Genomic DNA, 7,286 nt, shown 5'->3' on the forward strand with positions numbered 1-7,286 from the left:
TCTCATGTAAAGTTCAGTTAAATTATGTGTTCATTACTACATTTGAGGCTTCGCTATTGGGTGTCTCTGCGGTTTTCGATTTTCTACCTCAAGTATTTGGTTTGGGATTCTGGGGATTTTTATTGAGCAACTTTATAGATACTGGTTAGTGATTTTCTTCTTGACATTCGTTAAGGGTGTATTTTTAGCAAAAACTTCCTATCCTTTTCGTTCGAACTATGAAGAACGCAAGGATTTTTTCGACAGTGGAAGAAGAACTCGAATCCTTTTAATTATGTTTGATTTGGTTATATAGACTTAAAATTGTGAATAGGCATCGAATGCAGTGGGGAAAAAAAGGGTTTGTTTGAAGGATTTGGAATAGTAACTATTGAATCAGTTAATGCTAATATAAGAAATGGTTTTGGTCATCTTGACTCAAAATCATATATTGAACAGGGTTTATTTTTTATTTGGGAAATGGAGTCGATGATAAAATTTGAGCTCCTTAATTGTAGCTATTGGTTTCGGTACAGCTTATACAATAACTAATATCTCAAATATACACAATTTATGATTTTCCTTTTACTATATCATGGCCATTAGCCTATTCTGCTCATGTTGCTTCTTTTTCCATATGTACTAGAGTTTTTCCCGGGCTAGATGTAATAATGATATTCAAATCCGTAGTTGAGGATCTATTTACTTAATATGTTCTATCAACAGTTGAACTACTTGCCAATGCACTTGCTATAGTTGCTGTAAGACCCGTTTCTTATTTATTGAAAGGTATATAAATTGTTTTTATCAGGCATTGATTTAACAATATAATGGTTTTCTTTGTGGTATACAAAGAATAGGTCTTTTCTCATCCTTTGGAGATTCAAAGCGGGATGAATTGGAATGCAGCCTCAAGCATGCACTAATGTATATAGCAAGTCCAAACTTGAGTGACGGCTATCTTTGAACGAGAGACACCTTGTAGCAAGAGTTTAATTTAATGATGTGTCAGTATATATTTTATGTATCTCTATTGATAAAATACACCATAATTAACCTGGCCATTTAAATTACACGAGAATTACTCACATACTTACAGCTATACAAACTTTGGGCGTTGAGATGCAAAAAGACGCGATCTATGAAAATTTCGCAGAAGACACTATGGTTAAATATGGAGCAGCTTAACTCTCCTCTTGATAACTATGTTCACATTCTCTTCAATAAGTTTTGTGTATCGTTCATATGCAGAACACATGCATTTTACTAGTTAATAATAATGTCAACAACTACACGCACGTATACTATGAATTAATTTATACACTGTATATCTCTACTACAAGTATAGCCTATAATGATCGTGGTCTCTTAAATTCATCCGGGACTTTTTCTGACGCATAATACCCTTGATAAATAATAAAATCAGATGCCTAGCTATTTATTGATGATGACTACTTGGTCTTTTTATGTGTTTATAAATTTTCACTACCGATATTGTCCTTAAATAAAACAATTGTTTAACACCTTTAAATAGGGCCAATCAGTCTTTTCATGTGGCGGTATATTAAAAAACCAATTCCACGCACGTCTTCCTATAAATGATATTTAATTAGCATAATAATTGGGTTATTTAATAATACGTTAACAAAATGAAAAGTCACGAGAGAATACGAAGCGATTCTTTTCCTACGTCTCCCATCTCTTCTGCTTCTCATATATTTTTTTTCTCATTACAATGAAACTACTACTGTCATTCTTTTAATTTTGGGTTTCTCCCGTAAGACCAAAGACCAAAGGAAAAAAAAAATAACCAAAAAGTTGAGTGTAAAACTATTAAAGAAGAGCTCGAAGAAGAAAGTGCCATGGAGTAAGACCACTCTCTTTACCTCCTATCTACCTTTTCATCTTATCACGTGGTTATTCTTCAAAACTCAGATTATCATGTCAGGTACTCCAATTTTTCTTTGATTTTTCAATTAAATTTCCCTTGATGTACTTATTTATTTTCCAGATACATTCCTCCAGAAATTGCTTTTCTCGATAAGTTGGTGGATTTGGATCTTTCATTTAATAAACTAAAGCGTTTTCCTACTGAGATTACCTTTTTGGATGCTCTCAAATCGCTGAAAGTTGCCAATACTAAGTTGGAGGAACTACCTAGAGGTTTATCAAGTCTAAGGAGTCTGGAAAATTTGGACCTTTCAAATAATAGACTAACATCACTGGGGCCTGTCAATCTCGTGTCTATGCAGACGCTGGAGAAATTGAACTTACAGGTAGAACACTTACATTTTCCATGCTTCAGTATCGAAGTGGTTTATCATTTCTATGTTGAAGTTTACCTTGAGTTTGCAGTTTATGACAACTTATTTTATTTTATTATATTATATTTTTCTTTAGTATTAACGAGCATTACAGTTTCTATCTGTGACAACTGATGACAAGGGATTGCACACTTCACACATTTTATCAGTAATCCATTCTTCTCATGCTTGATTTAGTGTTGTGATTATGCAACGGAATAATTAAGGAGGCTACAAACCCTATGCATAATAAACCACCTCCTTAAACCTAAGAAACTAGATGCCCTAAACCACCCAAACTGTGCTTCATTATACGGGCCAACATGGCTAATGAAAATAAGTCGAGAAAACTCCTACTAAGGACACCTATTACATTATATAGCTTTACCTTCGTTCTCTGGTATCTGTTGCAATGCCGGTATATCTTTTTGTTGAGAGGTCAAAATGTAGATATTCAGTATTTACATCTTCATTTTTGTAGATTAATTGTCCTTACTTTACTATTAAAATAATTTGAGATGTTCTGATCCTAATATTGCCCATCATCTTCATCACTATAGTACAATAAGCTTATCGACTGTTGTCAAATTCCTTCATGGATATGTTGCAATTTGGAAGGGAATGGCAAAGACACATCTAATGATGAATTCATCAGCTTTTCGATAGACGTTGATATAGAAGAATGTGATATGCTCATTCAGAAGTTTGACGCAGTCCGTTCTTGCGAAGGTCAGATCCCTTGGAGCTTTCTAACGATATAATGTTGGATGTTGGTTTTCCTTTGAGATTATTTTGGCCAATGTTGGTATCTTTTTTTCTGATAAAATGTTATATGACTAAATTCAGGATCTCCTGGTGTCTCATCCAGTCTTTCATCCGATACCTCATCAACTAGATGTTCTGCAACAAGGGGGATTGGAAAGGGGTGGAGGCGGCGTGATTATTTGCAGCAGAGATATCGTCAAGACCGTTTGAATATCATTAGGAACCGAAGAAGTGAGGATCACCAACATATGAATATGGATTCAAAATGCAAAAAGTGCAAGCCACTTGATGTTTCCTTTGAATCTCTAAGTGAGTTGGGTTCAGTTGAAGATGGTGAATCAAGCAGTGTAAAAGATTTCAATGACAATGACAAATATGAGCATGCTTTTGAGAATGATCCACAGATTTTGATTAATAATGATGAAGATGAAAAACTTTTTTTTGATTTTGTTGGTCCTGATAAAGGGTGTGATAATGAATGTGATGGTGAAGATGAGACATCCCCAAGAAGTTCTTTAAGTAAGAGTGATGAGCAAAATGGGGACTCCTCTAATAATGCATCTAAAAGTACTCCAAAGACAGAGGCAATTTGACGATGATCTTGAAAATCCCAAACCAAGCAAATCCCATAAGCCATTCGACTGTCACTCATATTTATCAAACAAGTACAACACCGAGTCATTCTGTAGCATTAGTGATTGTCTACCGGATGGATTCTATGATGCTGGACGGGATCGTCCTTTTATGCCTTTACAAAGTTATGAGCAGAGTCTCTGCCTTGACTCGCGTGATGTAATCCTTGTAGACAGGTTAGTATTGTATTCCATTTTAAAGTATTTGTAAGCATTAAAATAAGAGATAAAGAGTTATGATTGTCTGCGGTATAACAGTTGTAGCCATTTTATAGTGGTCATTAAATATGCTAAGGAGCTTGTGCCATATGGACATAGGTAATTTGGTTTTTTTTTCAGGGAAATGGATGCTGAGTTAAATGTGGTTGCATCTTCTGCTAAAGCGTTGGTGTCCTGTTTGAACCAGCGAAGTCTTTTAGACAAACATGGGGAAGAGTTGGCTGATGATGACTTGTAGAGGGTCTCTTTTCTTGCCCTATTTATTTCAAATTAGTTTGGAGGCAGTGACAGAAGTAATCTAATTGTGAAGACATGAAAAGCTCTTGGTCTAGTTCAAATTATCATAAGCCTTTTGTGTGTACTTGCCGAACTAGAAATGGTGTTAATGGGTCATCCTCTTAGCAGAATTTGAGCATGGGTGAGAGTTTCAACTTCATCGATTTGTGTGAGAAATCTTTGTGTATTATCAAACAAGCGCAGAATTCTAATATTGTACCTATTGGGACTTTGCGATGGGGTGTATGTAGGCACAGAGCAATGCTTATGAAGGTAATTCTTCTACTGAGCGTTTATCTAACTGTGAACTCATTTAGTTATGTTATTTAAGTTCCATGGGATGTTGTTTATACTCAATTTAAGCTGTATATGCTGACCACTTTTCATAATTTGTAGTATTTATGTGATAGGATGGTTCCTCCAATTCCTTGCAAGCTTGTGAGGAGATATCTGGATTTCTTACCCCATGCGTGGAACATTATACCGGTCCGGAGAAATGACTCATGGGTACGCATGGTTGTTAATGCATGTTATCCAACTGATATAAGAGAAGAAACAGAGACAGAGTATTTTTGCAGGTCAATCCTTTATTCCATTTCTTTTTATTCTCTATGCTACCTGTTACTACAGGTGCACATTATCTATAGTATTTGTAAAGAGGCGTGGGGGAGCTAGCCGGATAAGCCGTGCCAAATTATGTCAGCACCTCATTTTTCCTTTCCTTTTTTTCCTCCTAAAAAGGACCCCACTAATCTAACTATCCGTGTCACTCACAAGAATACTAAGTTTCTGATCCTATAATTCTATGTTCATCTTTCTCTTTATAAAAACCAATGACATTAAATATGGAATCGATGTCTCTAGCAAGCCGATTGCTTTGCTGTATGAGTTTTGATTATCAAAAAGAAAATATTAAATTTCCATTTTTTTATTTCGGGTTTTATTTCACCCAAGAAACCGTGTTTAAGGAGCCGTGTAATTGCTTTTAATTTCATGAGTTTTAATTTCAGGTCTTTTCAGCAATGATGCTGTACCGTGATAAAGGAGCTTTTGTCTATCGCTTTCATAGTTGATTCCGTGTGGTCAATCAATGAGTCTTTGTGTTCAATGTAATTGGGCGTCGCGTTATAGTTTTGGGATGTGCAATTTTTTCCTTGCTGTTCAGTCCTTTTTCTTCATGGGAGACACTCAAAATGCCCCAAAAAGCTTAACAGTCTATTTCTTGATTCAGTGGCACAATTGATTGTGATCAATTTACTCATTTTAAACATTTTAGTCGGTTCCTACTTCATAGGGCAGTCTCCTCTGTGATCACTTAGACTCATCAATGTATTTTTGCTTTTTTTTTCTTGATGTTTGATTTGTGGAAACCGGGACGATTCGGTTGGCAGAGGTATTTTTTTTGTGTGTTTCATCCTCGAGCCATTCGTTTCCCGTAGAGATCTTCTTTTTGTTTTGTGTAGTAATGTGATATTTATTTTGATGCCTGGTATTGCACTAATTTTCAAACTTGTGTTTTAATCATACGTCGTACATTTCCTTTATATATACTTATTAATTCTTGGTTCCGTTCCCTTAACATTTTTAGGCATAACTGGAGCAGCTAGAAGAGAGTCAATTTTTGTATAGTAAAGAGTCAATAATTCTTGGTTCTTTTCCAAACAGGTTCTTTTTACATTCTTTCTTTTTACAGTTTTTGCATAGCAGAGAGTCAATTTAGTCTGTCACCAGTGTAAGCAGTAAGCACTCGCTTCGGATTTGCAGTTGAGGTTGTTAGCAGTAAGTCATATTGATAATTAAGGACCATCTTGCAGCGTATTTAAGTTTTAAAAGCACTGGATTTGCAGTATTTATAAAATTATAAAACCATTTTACTTGGTAAATAGTTTCTCTTAGTCATCAACTGATTCTAATTGCCCAGTAAGGTACAAGATAATAAATAGAATACCTTTTAGTGGCAAACAAACGCTGTCTAAGATAGCCATTGCCATGCTTAGCAGTAGCACTATGCAATTAGTATGCCGATTATAAACACCTTACTTTTGACAATCAGAACTTAGCTTCCTGCAATACTACATGAGGGGTTATTTCTGGATTTATAAGTCTAGATTATCTCCACAACCTAACATAACCCTTTTCTGTAGCACAACTCTGACCTTGAGAAGAGGGATATACGACAAACTCATAGGAGTGCAAATGTTTTGGACTCTTGGAACCTTTAGTTGTTTGGCTCCCTTTGATACTCCAAATCAGTGTGCAATTTCTATCAGGGAAATGGTGAAATCCCATCAATCATTGACCATATGTAGTGATTTTTTGTTTTTTGGCTATATGTAACTACTAATCCCCGTTGGAACTTAGCAGAAAAGCCTCGACAAGAAGGTTGTACCTGAGGCATTGAGAGAAACATGCAAACAAAGGTTATTAGACGCTCTAAAGCAAACCAAGCAGTGGCTCGGTGACTTAAAGTAAGCACATGTTTTATTTTTAATTACTAATATATCTTGATTTTATTATTCTAAAGACTTTCTTCTAAGCTTGCATGTAATGACCACCTTTATTTTTTTAGTAATTTGTCAAGGAAACCATTATCTCAAAATGTCATCCCAAATATTAAATATTGTAATCCTAAATATTTTGTAGTAGTGCTTTTAGAGAGGGAAGGAAAGTGCAATTTGAAGGAAAAACACATGAATATATAACATGCGTAGATCTTTGATCAGCCCAATTGCCGACTTAGAGGTCACTTTCTGGTGGTGGGAAGAATGTATATTTGTTGTATGGCATGAAAGGGAGAGTTCGTAGCTGGGGAATTGTCACACCCCAAATTTTCAGACAATATTTAAAACAATTATATTTAATTATCTGGAAACCCAAAGTGAAACAAAACCCAAAACCCTATTATCAAACACGATATATACAAAAACTGAAATCAAAAGAAACGAAAAGGAAAAATCCTTAAATCACATTATTTAAACTATAAAGAAACTAACCAACTCTTCAGAAAATCTTAAACCAGAAGACTCCAAGAGCAACTCCAAATCACGTGTCCTTATCCATCGTGACTCCACCATCTATGTTCCCGAGAACACACCCACGCTACCAAAACAAA

At 35.2% G+C, this 7,286-nt stretch overlaps 1 long non-coding RNA gene and 1 pseudogene across 2 annotated transcripts; one reads left to right on the plus strand and one right to left on the minus strand.

Annotated features, from left to right (window-relative positions):
• The first annotated feature begins 1,607 nt into the window (after positions 1 to 1,607).
• On the plus strand, positions 1,608 to 5,270 carry LOC147518669 (uncharacterized; annotated as a pseudogene). The gene is made up of 7 exons (XR_015211856.1): positions 1,608 to 1,846; positions 1,991 to 2,255; positions 2,843 to 3,011; positions 3,129 to 3,856; positions 4,019 to 4,447; positions 4,571 to 4,752; positions 5,185 to 5,270. The product of XR_015211856.1 is annotated as an uncharacterized LOC147518669 (transcript).
• Positions 5,271 to 5,960: 690 nt separating this feature from the next.
• LOC147518670 (uncharacterized) lies at positions 5,961 to 7,286 on the minus strand. Its single transcript, XR_015211857.1, has 2 exons — positions 7,168 to 7,286; positions 5,961 to 6,563 (listed from the first exon to the last, which is right to left on the minus strand). It is a non-coding gene; the product is annotated as an uncharacterized LOC147518670 (long non-coding RNA).

The sequence above is a fragment of the Coptis chinensis genome, chromosome 2 (assembly GCF_015680905.1).
Source record: "Coptis chinensis isolate HL-2020 chromosome 2, ASM1568090v1, whole genome shotgun sequence".
NCBI classification, from domain to species: Eukaryota; Viridiplantae; Streptophyta; class Magnoliopsida; order Ranunculales; family Ranunculaceae; genus Coptis; species Coptis chinensis.